Below are 18,449 nucleotides of genomic sequence, written 5' to 3' on the forward strand. Positions count from 1 at the left end.
TGTTGGAAGTCGGGAGACATGGATGCTCCTTTAAGATCTGAATTCCAAAGCTTTCTTGTTTAAAATCATTTGACACAAATATGAGTTTTATCACAGGACTCAGTTCTCTCTCTCTGTCTTCTTGGTGTGTGTGTGGGGGGGATCTTTTTGACACAGGGTCTCCCTATGCAGTTCAGGTTGCTTTTAAGCTCACATAGAAGCCCAGGCTGGTCTTGAATTTGCAATGATCCTCCTGCTTTAACCTCCTGAGTGCTGGGGTTACAGGCATGTGCCACCATGCCCAGCTTCTCTTTTTTTGCACATTTTAAAATCATAAAGTGTGAAAAAAAATCACAAAGTGTGAGCTCTTCAACATTATTTTTCTCCAAGACTGTTTTGGCTACTTTAGTCTCTTTATGTACTTTGATCTAAGTTTTAGACTCAGCTTGGTAATTTCTGAAAAGACTCACGCTGGGATGTTGACAGTGATTGCATTGAATCTGTGGATCAATTAAGGTGATCAGTAAACCCATTTCCCCAATTATCTCATAGCTTCCACGAAGGGCTTTTAGAGTCTCAAAAGCTATGTGGAAGTCCGGGTTTCTTTTTCTTATCTTTCTCTACAGCCTTGACCACTCCTCTCCAATTATTGATCTCCTTCATTGCCAAATGTGGCTGCCTATCTGCAATGCAAAAACTTAAGAGATACTGTATATGGATGTTTCAACCTTAAAACCCTGGCCATTACCTTACTGCTTCAGTTTGGTCCAATTAACTGTGACCAGTAGGATAGTATGATAGGATCACACAGTACCAAAGTGTCTTAGAGAAGAGGTGTCTGATTTGGTTCGATTGATATGACAAAACATTGGTCATTGTAGCTACACCTTCATGACAACCTCTGGCTTTAAATCACCTGTTGTGCATATTGATCCCCCTCACTTCTTAAATGAACTTCAGATTCTGCTGCCTGGAAGTATTCCTAGAAATCCCAACTTTCAACACATCAGATCTTGAACTCATCTTCTTACCCAAACTCTTGATGCTCCCCCTCTTTATACATGTAAAGGAAACCTTAATCAGCCCAGCGAACCACATGTGAGAATTGCTCCCTAGAATTCCCTCCACTGCAACCCCTTTCTTTCATCTCAGCCCTGTTGACACTAAGGTCATGAACTCGACCTCCTTGAATAGGATTTTGTCCCCTCGGCTACATTTCTACTGCGTCACTCAGCAGCCACTCCCTGCAACCTTCCTTACCCCCACAACCTCCCAACTGTCCTCTCTGGGTTCCAGAGTATTCCTTTCCCAGTTGCTTTGCATACCTCTCACAAGAGCCTTCTTTCTACAATATGATTGTAATCATTGCACTTAGCTGATCAAAATTTTTCAGTGGGTCACTGTGGCTTTCAGGATAAGAAATCAGACTCCCTTTCTTAGCAACCATGGTTCTCCACCATCTGGCTGCTGACCACCTCTCCAGCTTGGCCCCCAGCCCACTTTCCCAGTCAACAGATTATGTGATCATCCGGAAGGATTTTTACTTTCCCAAATTGGATGTGTTATTTCATGCTTTTCCACCTCCTTTCCCTCTATTGTTGCCTCCCTCTGGCTTGCTTTACTCAGCCTCAACAGTCTGTTTTATTTAACCAGTATCTAGTGCCTTTTCCAAACCCAACACAAGCACTACTTCCTGTGAGACATTTCCTAGGGAACACATTTAGCTGGACTTTGTAGCTCCCACTCTTAGCCCACTGCCTGGCATAAAATAAGCATGCAATACATATTTATAATCTATACAAATTGAAAATCTACACTTGAGTTTTTAGGCAAAAGTGCCTGGCTTATTGAAACTGCATTTTGTAGACATTCTGAGCAATGACAACCCATCTGCTCCTCACTCATTATAGGATGTCCTATAGATTTCTCTGATGGCTTTTCTCAGTCTCAGAGTAAACCACTTGGCCCCAAAGGGCAGATCTGCCACTAGCCATCCATGCAGGCAAAGGGGAGATGGGGTAGGCACAGAAGGGTGAAGACAGATTCCTATATCAGAACACAAGGGTCCCTCTCAGTGTGATTATGGAAAACTCCAAAATCCACTCTTGGAGTTTAGCCTTACATTCCCATAGGAATGTGATACCTGTAGCCTATACTGACCACTTTCCTGACCATCTAGAGCCTTTCTGTTTCTCTCATTCATCTTAATACTTTACTATACTTTAACCTTCCACTTACAGTCCAGTTTCTCTCTATTTTGTGTAAGGACTGTATAGGCTAAAAATTCCTTTTTTTTTTTTTTTTTTTTTTGAGTACCAAGGATCAAATTCATGGCCTCATGCTTGCCAGACAGGCATTTGTGCTGCAGAGCTAAATCTCTAGCCAAAGTTCCATATTTCTTGATGGGAGAAACCTGGAGAAGTTTCAGCATTCTGATTGTTTTGAATGAAGAAGAGATGATATCAGAATTTATATACTTTTTCTGCTTCAGGTAAAAAAAACCTGGTAAACAAATAATGGAAAGGTGATTTGTGAATGTATTTTAGAAATGTAAGTTTGTAATTACTGAGTTCATCAAGGGCAAATCATGCCTAATGAACCTAATTTTCTTTTTCAGTAGAATTTCCAACTGGTTAACTAAATCATGATAATTCATAGTGATCAGAATTTTTATAATACAACGCACTTTTCACATATATTATTATTTCAGCAGGTACCAGCCAGACGTGGTGTGGCATGACTTAACCATCAATCTGCAGGCTGAGGCAGGAGAATCACCATGAGTTTGAGGTCAACCTGGATTCTGTAGTGGATTCAAGGCCAGCCAGTATTGTGTAACGATACCCTGTCTCAAAACAAAACAAACCACAAAACAAGGTATCATGGCATTTTGGGAAATGATGATTTCTAAGTGAAAGATTTGACTTTGATGCTTCATGCTGCTTTATTGTTCTGAGCTTCTTTCCTTCCTTTGTATAATATCCTTAAATCATAAACATGAATGAAAAATAATCTATGTTTTAGTGCAGTTACTAAAATATAATGATATTTTACGGACAATCTCATTATTATTGTTCTTAATTTTTTTGAATAAACCATGAAGAATATATTAGTGTTATATTTTGCATTTGAGCAAACTGAGAATCAATTTAAGTAGTTTTTCTACAAGTACACAACAAGTGTTTTAAAAAAACAGAAATTTGAAATTTGGTTCTATTATACTCTTTCCTCTATGCAGTAGAAAAGTGAGGTCATCTTATTTCCTGATTTTGCAAACAATCAGTATGTGGAATAGTAAACCATTACCCAAGCTGTATGATATAACAGTGTAGAGAGTTTACAGCCATGTGACTGGCCAGATTCCCATAATGTGGATCCAAATCTACCTGTATCAGAGCTCTGGCCTGGCCTATCCTCTTCAATAAATTAATTTAAATGAATGAGTTAATCCCTAATGTATCAAGACACAGATTTGTTTACAGAGAAATTAGACAAGAAATATGGGTCAAAAACAGTGAAACTGGTTTTTGTTGGCGATAATGAAACAAATCTAACAATTCAGTCTGGTAACTATAATTAATAACAGTGTTCTCTCAATAATTGCTAAGATAGCACATCTTAGGTATTCTCACACACACACAAATAACTATGTAAGGTGGTGGCTACGTTAATTAGCTTGATTGTGATAATCATTTTCTAAGGTTAGCATTATCAAAGCATTATGCTGCATACATATACAATTCTTGTCAACTGTATTTCCATAAAGTTTAAAAAGAAAAAAATTCCTAAACAGTGATACAAACCTTAAATTTCATGAGCATGGAGTTGGAAAGAAATAGCTTAATAGCAGTACATGTAAAAAGGACTTCAGGATTCAAGATGATTACACACTTGCGATGAATGAACAATTTACTACTTGATCTTTGGCTGCACGTAAGGAACCTCAGTGTCCCATACAACGAAGGCCACAGCCTCAAAGTACTCTGGGCTGACCAACTTGCACATGGAGTTGCAAACTGAAATTTGACTACTATGTTTTCAAAACAATATTGTCAAACTGAAGGCCATCTGGGAAGAGGCTAAAATGGGAAGAGTTTTCAAAATTGAGTATGAGAAATGCTTTGGACATACTGGGAAAGTTCACACTAGAAACAGAACAATCCATGGAGAACATTACAACACAAAGATCTACCTGGAAGGTTTGATTTCGTCTGTGTAGGTCTAAAAGATACCACCTTGCCAGAGAGACAGCCAATGAAGTTCACCTTTTCCCTGGCTCAGACAATTGCTAGGGGCCTGCTTCTGAGCTCAAATGTATCTTATACATTTTAATTCTTGCAATAACCTTTTCAGTAGCAACTCCTATGTGATCTCTAAACCTAAAAATTAAGGTTAGAAAAATTAAAGTTACTCGCCTCAAAACTGGGCATGGTAGTGTGTTCCTAATAACCCCTGTCAAGTGGCAGACTGAGGCAAGAGGATCACAAGATCAAGTCAGCCTGGGCAGTTTGGTGAGACCCGATCTCAAATTGCAATAAAAACACCAGTAGTTTAGTTCAGTGACAGTGTCCCTAGATTCTAAGTCCAGTATTGAAAGAAAAAAAACCTTGCCTAAACTCCTAAAACTGTTAGGTTTCTGGGTAGGCATGCATCCTCACAGCCTTATGATGTAGGCATTAATTTACAAAATAGCCCAAAGCTACCAAATTTACTAAAGGCCAAAGGAGATTATATGGTAAAATTGGCTTAATAAGCACCAAATTTGTGCTAGTTCATGGGCATTTCAAAGGCATACCAGCTTTAATATAGCAATGATTTGTGGTGGGCATAATTATTCCTTTCATGTAGATAAGGACACTGGATAGATATGGGTATGGCAACTTGCTCATGACCTTACATATGGTGAGTGAGACCCCACTAAAATAGGATGATGTGGTCTCAGAAGCAGAAATAATTTTCCATTAACAAAAGTTTTTCAAAGTGTGTCAGGAGGCAGTCAAGTCTTTGTCACTGTAGTAGTCATGTAGAGTCTAGACTACCCTATGTGTGCAACTGAGGTGCTTGAGAATTCCAAGCCTTTGTGATTCCATCGATTCATTTGAGAACTCATTTGTGTGTGTGTGTGTGTGTGTGTGTGTGTGTGTGTGTGTGCGCGCACACGCGTGCGTGCATTTACTGGGGATTTAACCCAGGGCCTTTGCACTGAGCTACATCCCCAGTCCATTTTTTTGTCTTTATGATGAGATCTCTCTGATTTGCTAGATTTCCCAGGCTGAAATCAAATTTGTAATTATCCTGCCTCTGCCTTTCAGAATGCTAAGATTACAGGTATTGCTACCACATGGAGCTAGCAGATGTGCTAAGCACCCAGTAGTTGTGTGGGAAGTAGCTGTTGATAGCATTGGAACAGAGGTTCACTCTCTAGAAGGGGACCCAATATGGCACATTGCTGTGGGAGTTTTGGCTTTGCAAGTGAGCTTTCTAGCTATTTGTGTCAAAGTTGAATTAGAGGGAGGCAGGCTAACCAGCACATTTAGCAATTAGAGTCCAACCCACAGCTTCATGCATGGACCAATGTGGGAAGGACCCGGAAGGCGGCACCTTCAAGGCACAGAAAAATAAACCAGAGGGAGTCATGGGCAGCGACCAAGGGAGCTGTAGCCACCCACAAGAATGGCCTGGACAGTTGGCCTCAGTCTTGATTTGGATTGAGATGTGTATTTTGCTCTGCCCCTCAAGCCTCTCCCTTCCTGCCCTTAAGGGCCATCCACTCAAAGCTCTGGCAAGGTAACTCCCTGGGTACAGACTCTTAAAGCCCTACAGGAAGTGCTCCTTGGCTGAGATTCTAACAGTGGAGGACTAGAGCTACCCTCCCTGTTTTAACCTGTAGAGCTCTGCCCTTTGTCCTCTTCTGTAGTTCAAAAGTCATGATCTACAAAAAGAACCTGAATCAAATACATCTACATTGAGCCAGGGCTTCTGCATAGGGTTAAGGAGTACAGTGAAAATGATATAGGGAGAATACATAACTCAAGTCTCCACTGCAGCATTGCTGGAGCAATATTCTCAGAGAGGCCAGCAAAGATTATCTCTTTGGTTTTTAAAAAGAATATAAAAAAATTCTCCTGCTCAATGCCCACACCACTGGTTTATCAAAAGCACCCAAATAATCAATTCCCTTGATCAAGGTAGTAGTTCTCAAACATTTTGACCTTTACACTTTATAAATAAAGGAAGCTTTGCATGTATGAATTATATTTCTCAATGCCATTTACTATCTTTGAAATTAAACTGAGCAATGTTTAAAATAATTTATTAATTCCCTTCGAAATAACTCACCATTAAATGTAAACGTAATTTTTTCCTGAGAAATAAATATGTTTTCTTAACCAAAAATATTTGGTGAAAGGACTGGCACTCTTCTAGGTCTCTTAAAATCTCTTTAATGCTGATTTAATAGAATGCTGTAAGATTCTATTAAAGCTATTAAAGCTGTCCTTTGCTGCTTCCAATCCATTTTGGTACATTGTTTGGGTTGAAGGTTACAAAGAAAATCCAGTCTTGTGTAGTACATAACTGGAAGAGGATGCAGTGTTTCCACAGTCTTCGTAGATAAGTGGGGGTACTGTTTTTAACTACAGCAAAGCAGGCTAATTGTACTGCCAATTGGCACCCGTATCTGTAAACTTTTCATACTGTTTCATTAAAATCCCTTAATCTGTCTTGAACTTTGAATGGATCTTTTTTCACCACATATGACTTTCTCACATCATACTTGATCACTTGGAAAATATTGAGTTTTCTGATTTATGCAGATCTTCCAAATGTTGACGTATTTTATTATACAGTATAAGAAATACCACATCCATTAATATCACCATGGCTCCCATCAGAAAACTTCTAACATATTGGAAAGCTGCCAAGCTCATGGTGGCGGATACAAATTTTTGAAAATTCTAATTTTTGCTCCAACACTCAAATTTTATCATCAACATCAAGTCCTGTCAGTTGTTTTCCTTGAAGTGACAGGCTCACTTTGTTCATTTTTTGAGAAAAATGTCTGCCAAGTCTGAATAATCAGTTTGTCTGTCAGTCATTTTCTCAAGGAAAAAAAGTTATTCCACAGCAAAAAAGGCTCGTTCAACTCGTTGTTCAAACAACTGCACAAATGCTTTTCTTTGAGAATTCAATATGCTGCAGAAACATTTTACGTGTCCTTTATGTCACAGAAAATATCAAAAAAAGTATATGTACTGAAGAATTGAGATTTACAAAAAATTTACAAGACTTTCTGTTTTCTCATAAATATTCTTAAGAAAACTGGCCACTCCCCCCATGAGTGTGGTGGTGATACATTCAGTGAGTACTGTTGCCTTGATTTATTCTAAAACACCAGTAGTTAGAGCCACCATTGATTTTGCACAATCAGTGCAAATGTTCACTTAGTGAAAATGGCAAATAATACTTTTTGTATTATTATGAAAATAGTTTTGACTTTGCAGACCTTTTGAAAGGTTCTTAGGACTCCAGAGGCCCCTGGACTGCACTCTGAGAACCAGTGATCTCAAATGTTGAAGGACCTTATTAAAATGCAAATGTCATCTGGGAGGGTTGCTTAAGAAGATGAACTTGTGGCAGTCACAGTCAGCTTTGTGTAGAGGCGGGAGAGTTCACAAAGTATGACCCTCACCTTCATTAGACAGAAATATCTGAGACAGAATACCAGATCCCACACTTTCTTGCACTGTATGTTTCAAGGTCTTATTTTATCATCTGTAAATGGAAATTATAGTCCTAGATCATTGCATTTTCTCTACGGACTTAATATGTTATATAAGCACTGGATGCATTGTGTGCACTCAAAAATTAATTGCTTTTATAATTTATGTTTCTATAGCTAGTAAAATTAGGATAAAAGACGATTGAAATTTTATGAGTTTGGAACATAGGAAACTACCTGAAGGCATCACAGGGTTGATATTTCCTGAGTATCAACCAGGATTAGCCATTTACAGGATGCATAGCAAAACCATAACGAAGCGGCTAAAGTTAATCCACACTTTTTACTTTATATATTTAACAAATATTGGATGATCACCAAGGGTAATTTTGTTCTAAGAAAGCCACAGTGTTATAGCATATGATACACACTGGTATAATGTGCAGGATGTGGGGTTCAATCTAGGGAATCTGGACTTTGGTCCCAGTTTTCCACTGACTGTATTGACTTGAACATGGCCTTTAAATTCTCTGAAATTCAGTTTCCTCATTTACAAATGCTCAAGATAATAAATGTTTTGCTGTAAAATGTTTAAAAGTGTGGTTGTGTCAATATAGTTCCTATGCGACACATAGGTGGAACTCAACAAATAAAAGCTATTATGTATAATTTTGTGGTGGGATAAATGTACTCCCCATGGTAGCTAGAGTTATATCATATCATAAACCAAGAAAATGAGAACTAGCCTAATATCAAATAAAACATTTGCCACTGAGAACTTGATGGTGATTGGATTAAAGGTCTCATTATCACTGAAAGACTTATTCTGTACTGAAATCAGGACGAGGCATCTTACCTTCTTACATCCATTCTTTAGCTCTAAAGTCGTAGCTTTATGCAGTGCTGGAATCAAGAGAGCTACATAATGGCAAAGTGTTGGTCAGAGAAAAGAACTCAGCAAAATCTTGGTGGAGACTAGGGGTCAAAATATGGTGAAAACAAAAGAAGTGAAAGGATTAAGAATGTGGGAGCAGAGAAATTAAGGTGTGTGAGGGTTCCTTGCTAACCATGGGTACACTACACAAAGCACCCCCGGAGCCCGTCTCTAGTATCCTGGTCTGCTAGATGATCCAAAAGATGGAGAGGATGGCACAGAGATGGGCTCTGCACTCGCTCCCGTATAGTAATGTATGAGATGGGAAACACTCTCAGCCTTAAAGAATGAGTATTTTCCTGGATTCTTCAAGAGAGCCTGACAAGCTGCAATTTTATTTATTTGACTGTGGGCTTTGTTTTATGACATTTAAAAATAAATATCCACACAGGACTTGTTAAGTTCCAGAAAGTGCTGTTTCCCTTACACAGGAATGAATGCCTCTAGTTCCCTAGCAACTGTATGAGATAAACCAGAGTGCCCAAATAAACGTTGAGACAAGTTAATTTGCCCACAGTCTTTCCATTCATAGGTGGACACTGATGGGAGACAAAGACTCAACCTCGGCATTTAGATACCTACCCCTACACAGTGAAAACGGAAGAAGCAAGGACTCTCACTGTGATGCTGATGCAGTCATCAGGGAGGATATAATGGTGATGATGAGGAGGCTGGCACCCATTGTCAAGGTTGCCTGTAAAGTACAAAGAAAGATCTACAGACTGTAAATGATAGGAATGCTATTCCTAGTCTTTAAAATGAACAGTAGTGGGCTTCAACTCCCAGTTTAATGTGCAGAGGGATTATCAGAAGACTACCCACAGGGCAGCTCAGTGGAATGGGAAAGTGAGAGAGCTTATTAATACCCTTTTCTCCTATTCTATCCAATTCTTATCTGTAACTCTTCATCCTCTTCCTACACTTGCTGCAGTACTTGAGAAGGTTTACAGTCACATGAAAGCCCCTTGAGATGATTGAGGTCTCATCCTTCAAGAACCAGCCAAGTCCTATTAGAAAAGAAATTGCTGGAGGATTTTAAGAAGAGATATGTGGATTGCATTTCTGTGGGGGATGCTCAGCATGAAACGATTTCTTGGAATAGATCTAAACTATCATTCGCATGTTCCTGTGTAAGCAAATAGCTTCAGAAAACCCTCTTTTTTGTAGCTCCTCTCAAAACAGTCTCTCATCTAAGTAAACCACTCAGATCCTCCTTAACCAGCCTACTGAGGCTGTCCACTCACCTGGCAGTAGGCTTAAAGGGAGAAACAAAGCCCAAGAGAATCATCTTGACCTGAATCAGGGCATCTTTCCAATCCTGGCTGCAAGTCAGAATCTCTTGGGGTTCATGTAAAAAATATACTTGGAGGCTGATTCTACCACAGTTCCATTAAATTAGACAATCAGTCTTCCTTAGGAGTAGACCTGGACTATCATTTTTAAAAATAAAAACTATGCATGTGATTCTTTTATGATGTCAAGGTCAACGGTCACTGCAATACAAGTTTAAAATTCTTCTGTATAGCCAGGACTACTTGGACAGCATTCCTGTCACAAGGGAAGGCTTCCTAGTAGAAAAGGTAATGTCATTTCATGGCAGTGGGAAAAGAGCCAAAGCTTTGGAGCTCTGGGTTCACATTCACATTCAAATAGTTACTAGCACTGTATAACTTAAGGCAGTATGATTGTCATGTGCTAAACAGCATGAGAAATGTAAATCAGAACTGGATTCTGCATGAATCAAACTGACCTGTGTTTGAGCCCAGGTCACTAGCTGTGAGACTTTACATCTATACCTCTTCGTTTGCAGAATGGATATATTAGTGCCTCCTTTCCAGGAAAGAGTGGTTTGTGATTATAAAATCTATCATTAAACCATAGAGTACAGGGCTAGGCACATGGTAGCTATTATCATAAGGACTTTAGAATCTCATACAATTCTCCCCAACATGGCTAATATCAAGCTAGACAAATTTAGCAAAACCTGAGGTTTACTAACAGGCTGGAGATAATCAGAAGCTAGATTTAAAGTAGATTTGAGCAGATCACTGGAATTATTGAGTACATTATTCTAATTTATGCAAATTAGGTAGACTATCCAATTTAGCTTCCAGGAAGACCACTATATAAAAATGACTTTGGAAGTAGAGAAAAATGAGATCCAGAAGACTTGTTAGAAAGCTAATATAGTGGCTAGGAATCTAGCTCAGTGGTAGAATACTTACCTAGCATGTGGAGAGCCCTACGTTCAATCTGTAGCACAAAAAAATGAAGAAAGAAAGAACAAAAGAAAGAAAGAACGAACGAATGAACAAAAGAAAGAAAGAACGAACGAACGAATGAACGAAAGAAAGAAAGAAAAAGGAAGAACTCATTATAGTAGTACTGGAGGAAAATAATAGAGGTTTGAGTAAGGCAGTGTAAAGACTAAAGAGTAGGTAGGAAACCTGTGCTAGTTACTTTTTTCTTGTTGGGGGGACAAAACACTTAACACTCAAAGTTAAAAGAGGAAAGATATTGTTTATCTTACAGTCTGTGGATGTTTCAGTCCATAATCTTTTGGGTTCAAGGCAGAGTGGCACATGGCTGAGGGCAACAGTTCATGGTGGCAGAAAACAGCAAAAGCAACAACAGCAAAAAGAAAGGAGCACACAGAAGCCTCTTTCTATCCCTTACATTGTACGTAGGCTCCCCACTCCAGGGGAAGTATAGCACTCACACTCCTAATTCCAGCACTGGACCATGAACCAATCACAAACTCTAGAAGCCTGCCCCTGTGACTGCATGAGCCATTGGGGGTGGGGTAGGGGCCAGCCAGACACAAATCATAACAAAACCAGACTCATATTATTCTATAATTCTCTTCAACAAAATGCTTCTGTGACACACCCCAAATTTGTTGGATTTCTCCTCACCAGTAAATAACTGATCTATTCTTCCCAGGACACCAAATGGCCATTTTCTGATTGTAGTCAGTTCTGACACTATCTGGAGATATCAGACTCCGAAGATTAAAGACCCAGTTCCATTTCTGATGCCAGTCACAAGCCACAGGTTGTTTTCCCCTGTGCTTTTAACCCACAAGCTACCAGTCAGGGTCCCCACTCTCCCCTCTTCATGTTGGATTACAGGGGTCACCGAACTCAGAGAAATATTCAGTTACCTTTTCTCTTTTAATATGAATAATAATCAAGAGAATGTGACTAAGCACCAGGTGAAAAGACACACAGGGCAAGCTATGTGGGAAAAGATCATGGAGCATCTGTTCCCTCCCTGTGTGAGCCATCATCTGGGAACCTCCATGAGTCTGGTTATCTGGAAACTCTTAGAACTCTGTTCTTTTGGGGTTTTATGGGAAAGCAGTCTGGCAGAGAAAGTGGGTGTGACCTATTAGATCCAAAATCCTAAGACACATGCATAGAACCGTTCCCCAAAACCTGCACGTGAAGCCAATCAGACCAAGTTTTTGATAGACAACCTAGGCCTGGAATCAGTCTGAGGAGTAGGAAATCCAAAAGAACAGTTGCCACTGAGCTCTTCACTGCGGTGTTCTCGCTTTCAGAGTAGCCTGCTTTCACGCCATTGAATGTACTTTGTTTTCTGCTTTTGCTTGGCCAAAACTCACTCATCTGAGCATGTTTCTGTTCTTACCTTTAATCAATGTAAAACTTTGTTACTCTTTGCGTTTGTCTTGACCAGTTCTTTGATTGTGACAGAAAGAACCTAGAAACCACTTCCAGAAGGAGACTTTCTTAGATCCTAAAACCCACTAAGAGGTCCATTTATTAAGCCTGAAGAAAGGTTTTGGCCATGTGAACTTAGAGTTACATGATTTGGTTAAATTGGGAAGACACACAGACAGTCATATGGGTTTGAAGCTCCAAAGAGGGAACTAGACAGGTGATATATATTCAAAGAAGTGGTGTGAGTCTAGTGAGAAAGCAGAGTATGAAAGGAAAAGAGGACAGGCAATGATGAAGTAAGATAGCTAGAAGGAGACATAACTACATAAATTGTACCTTTAAGGAAACTACAACTCCAGAATTCAAAATTATACAAGATTATCCATATCAGTATTTCCTAGGCTTAGTTATGGTTCTTTGCGTCTTGTTCCATCATACTCCAAATCCCTTAAAGGTAGTTTTGTTTATAAATTAGCTTATTTGATAAAGGGAGGAAACCTGAACTTAAGATAAAGGAACAGATTGGGAGAATTAAAAGGATTTTTTGGCAAAATATTTTAGATCACTCATTTACAGAAAAATTAGTGGGACTCGTATCTTTCACCTCTAAAATGAGACCTTACATTTCCTGTGGGTTGACCATACTTTTTCTGTAAACAAAGAGCAAGATGGAACTACTTATAATTCACTAATTTCACAGACTTTTCACCACCAAAAGCATATACATATTCCCATCTGCAAACAGTAGTTTCTCTCTCTCTCTCTCTCTCTCTCTCTCTCTGACTCACTTTCCAACTCTTGACTGTACTTTTAAATTTCTTTCTAGTGGATTCCTTTATGCCTCTTACTAACATGTCTTGAAATTTTTTTTTTCCCGCAGCTGAAGTCTGTAAACCTGAGGATTTATTCTGTGGGAAGGGCACATTTAGGTTCCTTATTTCTGCTGGGGAACCCCTTAGGACAGTGGTGACAAAGAGACTCAGGACACCCTTCCTGCACAGCACTAAAATAAGCCTGGACTTGTTTCTACTAAGAGTGAAAACTCCTCAGGTGTAGACTATGTCTTCCATACTCCTGGGATCTCACACACAGCAGGCATTCAATACATGTTGAAAGAACAAGTTGATGTATCGGTGAAGTGAATGAAACCCCAAGATGTATCTCTGATTCAGACAACCCATGTAGTGAGTGCCTACGTGTGTGTTGGGTTGTTTAAGAGTACGGAGCGCTAGGGAAAGACTCAGCCCCCAAAAGCATAAGGAGACTCAGTTGTTCTGAGAATTCTCACTGCTACAGTTCTGTGGTCTCATTCTCTTCTGCTTGAGGAAGCTCTTTCATGATCAGGCCTTCACACAAGTGAGTGTTTAACGTATTAAGAAAAACAAAAAAAAAATTAGCTTAATTACATACTTTTAACCCTTCAGTTCTATTTAATGAGGTGCATCCCCTGAGACACTTTAATCAAGATGCAAAATTGTCCTCTTTGAAAAGGACTGACATTTCTACAGAGACCAAGATGGAGGCCAGTTGATCTCTGGTAGCTGTGACCTCTGACATCTCCCCTGGAACCTCTTCATGTCTCCTCTGAGTCATGACCACTTTCTTTAAAATTCAGTGAACTCTTCTATTACTTTTTGCACAGCCCTGGATCCCGGAAGGGAGAGGCAAGGAAGCAAATTCCCCTTTCAGACTCCCTTTACAAAATCAATTATCCACCTGGTTTTGATTTACCAATAATGTCATGTTATAGCCCCAAAAAGAGTTTTTTGAGGTACCCTGCAAAAAAAATTATAAGGAGCAATGTTCCCACTGGTTTTCCACCCAACTCTCTGGGTGGGAAAACCCAGCAGCGGCTAAAAACACTGGCTTCCAAGCCAGCTTGGTTTGGCTTCTTGCTTCCCAATTCTTAGCCTTGGCATGTCAAGCTCATTGCTTCATATCCGTATACCTCATTTTTGTCATCTGTAAATGGGAAGGATAAAGTTCCCCATAGCTTCAGGCTCTAGGAAAGAGAAAGTGAGAATGTATGTATTGTATTTAGCATAGTACTTGGCCTAACATATACACTGCCATAACTGAAAGTTTCTCAGGTTGCTTTGTTCTTCAAGACATCAACTACAAATACAACCTCAGCTTAGCATTGTAGTTAACTCCAAAGCAATCTATAGGCCTGATAACTGGCTGACGTTTTCTCAGTGTGTATTATCACTCTAGATCTCTTGATTGCTTTCTCATGTATTTAAAAGTCCAAGTCACATTTGATATCCCTAAGCAATCAAGTATAAAATGCATGCATTTGATATTAATAAAACTTTCTCTACCTACATGCCAATTAAGAAAACATGCTCTTCACTGAGAATGAGAGTCATATGCCCAAGATGCCCGTATACTGTCTCTGGTGCAGAGTATTTGTCAAAGTAATAACTAAGAAGTCTCCTAAGGCATACCTATCTAAAGTAAACCTCTAGTTGCCTCAAACATTATGAGGGAGAAGAAACAACAGATGATGTTATTCTTGTCTGGCATTTATATTTCTTTTAGACCCCTGTCTAGATACCTCCTTGAACTCTTTCAGGTATACACATTTTACATTACAAGAGCAGTTTTCCCCGCTCTAGTTATGCTGCTTATGGGAGAGCTGAGCAAAGAGAGATAACAAAAAATCTTTAATAAGGGAGAGGAGAGTTTAAATCATGTCATAAGATATGACTGGGGCATGTAAGAAAGATAGTTTTGTTGCTTAGAAAAATATTTTGATAAATAGCTTTGGCCTGGAAGTTTAGACCCTGCATACATAACTTAGAAGAGCAAAACTCAGTGTAAGTAATGAACAAGGCTTGGAATGTTGTAAGAAGAAAATAGGAATTAGGGATAATAATGAATAGAAAGAGCTAAGACAATATGCTAGAAAGAGAAACTGGAAAACAACAAATTTCTGGTGACCAAATGGACCCAGGATTTGAAAACCTATAGTGATAAATATTTTGAAACTGTGTTTAGCAGTGTAAATTTCCTCTCTTACCACCATTGGTAAAATCTGCTATGCATCCAAATATTATGTGCTTGTGGTTTAGAGGACTCAAAATGATGAGTACAATGTCAAGATTGTTGGGCACAGGATCCAAGCTCGAAAAAAAGAAAAAGAAAAAGTGTGTGACTATGATACAGAACAGGGAACCCAAACCCAAAGGTCACCTTAAGAGCACAAATCCCCAGGAATTCACTGAAAGCCTGGGTTGGGCTTTGAATTTCCCACAGGATGTGGGGTAAGAACTTGTAGCCAATTTTATTTAAATCTCAAAGGACAGAGTGTCCTCACTTGACATCTGGTTTAAATGAGGAATAATGGAAATTGCTAAGTATATCTGGCCTGGAAAGGAAGGTATCAAATGGGCCTATGAGCCGTGGGGCAACGTCTAAAGGAAGATTCCAGCAAAAATCAGTAAACAAATAATAAAGTAACCAATAAACGAATGATGTGTTCCATGCAAGTTCAAAGGAAAAAACAAAGCTAATGGCTTTAACTTACTGATCATTTTCAACAGTATGAAAGAAGAATTTTCTAGGACTAGACTTCTTCAATTATAGAATGGGTATCGGGTCCTGACCTAGATCCTCGATCTTCCAAACGAGTGTACGGTGGAGGTTAAATAAAAAGAGACAAATTGTATGATTTTTTAGGGCTCCAGGAGGGTCAAAACCCTTTAATTGAGCTTGAGACTCTGAGGGCTAAGACAACGATTTCTCTGGGTCAGCCCACTTTTATTAGGACCAAGGACAAAAGATGGGGAAACTGAGGAAAGCACAGGCTGTGAGCAGGACCTTGGGAGTCACTTCAAGGAGGTCTCCAAGTCATGAATCAAGTCAATTTAGTGAAATTGACTTATCATGAACACATGGTAGGAGTGTGACTCTAAGAATAATTCCTACAGCTGCAGTCTCTATCTCGTTAATTGCGGTTGGAGCCAAGTGTCCACAGCTGTGGCCTTATCTTGCCCTTTGAGGTATCTCTGGTCTCACAGGCCACAGGCCTCAGCCAGTACCAGTGATTCATAGAGGTTCACTTACTATGAATCAGGGCCCATCATCAGGCAATGGGCTGAGGCCTATGACAGACTCACAGATAAACATAGAGAACCAATTAGTTAAATTTTAATCCTGCTCAGAGCCGCTACGTAGTGGTCTCCAACAAATGAGTTGCCATATGAAAAGATGCATTCATTGCCCTCTTTGGAGGTTCCCCCCAAAAGGATTCCTTCACTAAGTCTGGTAGGATCAGGTGATTTCTAATGTTCTCATTTAACTCTGAGCTTTAAGTGATTACATTTTGGCAAAAACATACTGGGTCCTAACATAGTACCTGGTACTGAGCTAGGCACTGAGAGACTATAATCAGGAAGAGAATCTACAATTGGAAGAAACAGTTTAGTGGTTTCATCAACCCTATGATAAGTCTCTGCCTAGGTAGGCAATTGACAATATTAAGTACTTGTTACATGTCATGCATATTACATAATTACCTTATCTAATCATCCCATCAAAACTAATTACTACTTACGATTTTACAAGTAGAAGAAATAAAATTGGAAAGGTTAATAAGAACTCACTGGATGTGTGAATTTGGATGATTAATTAAACTTTCTTTACATTCATTTGTTCATGGTTTTAATGTTAACACCCCATGCTCAGCTTTTTTATGATGATCATAGGAAGTTAAAACCTGTAATATGTTTGGACTCATGTCAGTGATTATAATAATAATTTTATTACTGTCATGATTGCCCAGCTTTTAGGATAGGATCAGGAAGTGGAAAATGGGTCTGCTGCTTTCAGAGGGCCATGGCTTTGCACAGAGTGGGGCACAAGGAACAGTGAAGGGAGCTTGATGTCCTTCATTCCCCTTGAACAGGAAAACAAAAGCCATTAGGGCCACTGAAAATGGGAAGAGAGATATCTAAAATTTTCATTTCAAGTATCACTAAACCAGGCCAATAGGGAATTCTCCCCAGAAAGATAGAGAAGAAGGTCAGGGATATAGCTCAGCAGCAAAGAGCCTGCTTGACAAACACGAGATCCTGAGTTCAATTCCTGGTACCAAAAACAAAAGATAGAGAAGAAAATTACAGTAACCTATAGACTTAATGAGCTGTTCATTCCATACTTTGAGAAATTAATACACTGTGTCATATCTCCCATAGGCCATACGGTCTAGGAGAGTGTGAAGTTGGAGACTAGGAAAAACAGGGAATAAAACACAAACAAGATTTTAAAAAATTAAGAGAGAATTAACAGACAACCTGTTGAGACTGCTGAAAAGAAGAGCTAACTATTCTTCAATGTTTCTTTCCTACTGCTTTTTGATTAATTTACTCACAAAGGAAAGTTTCACTGGGAAAATCTTTGTTTTCCATTTAATGTTCCATTGATGTTCTCAATGAGTTACTATTCATATGATTATTTTTTCACCTACCAGAGAGATCTAATAGTTGCTGCCCAGATGTAAGCACTATAAGACATAGTTTTTGTCAATAACATAGTAACAAGAGCTACTTTTATTGCAAAATTCATTGTGTGCCATACATTTTGTTTATATATGTTTAGTTTTTATAATAAAAACATGGGATCAATATTTATAGATCTAACTTTACCAATGAAGAAATTAAGATTTAGGTAGTGGTAGATTAGGTAATCTTCCTACTGCAGATAACTTTAAAAATGCTAGGATTGTGGTAAAACATCTTCCTCTAAAGTCAGCAAAGAGCAATCATGTTAAGATGATTCACTAGGCAACAATCTAGGAGAGAATAGACATCCAGAATAGCAAACCTGCATGTGGTCCTCTTTTCATTCATAAGGGACTCACTAATGCAGTAGAGGTAACTGAGACATGGAGCAGTACTTTTGACAGAATTGTATAGGTATGGGGAGATAGATGCTGAAGTCTAGGACTTCACAAAGTTGGGGTCTTAAGAAACAGTGCTACATTATACACTAGGACCTGGAAGGACCAGATCTTAGAAATAATGGTGAAATCACTTACATGTAAATGCAGTTAGATTTTAACTTATTTGGATGGCCTAGAAAGATCTCAAGTCCTAAAACTGAGTCAGATAATTTTACATTGCTCGTATCT

Source organism: Cavia porcellus, unplaced genomic scaffold (assembly GCF_034190915.1).
Source record: "Cavia porcellus strain 051 isolate PalLab524CR breed Dunkin Hartley unplaced genomic scaffold, mCavPor4.1 scaffold_19, whole genome shotgun sequence".
Classification (NCBI taxonomy): Eukaryota; Metazoa; Chordata; class Mammalia; order Rodentia; family Caviidae; genus Cavia; species Cavia porcellus.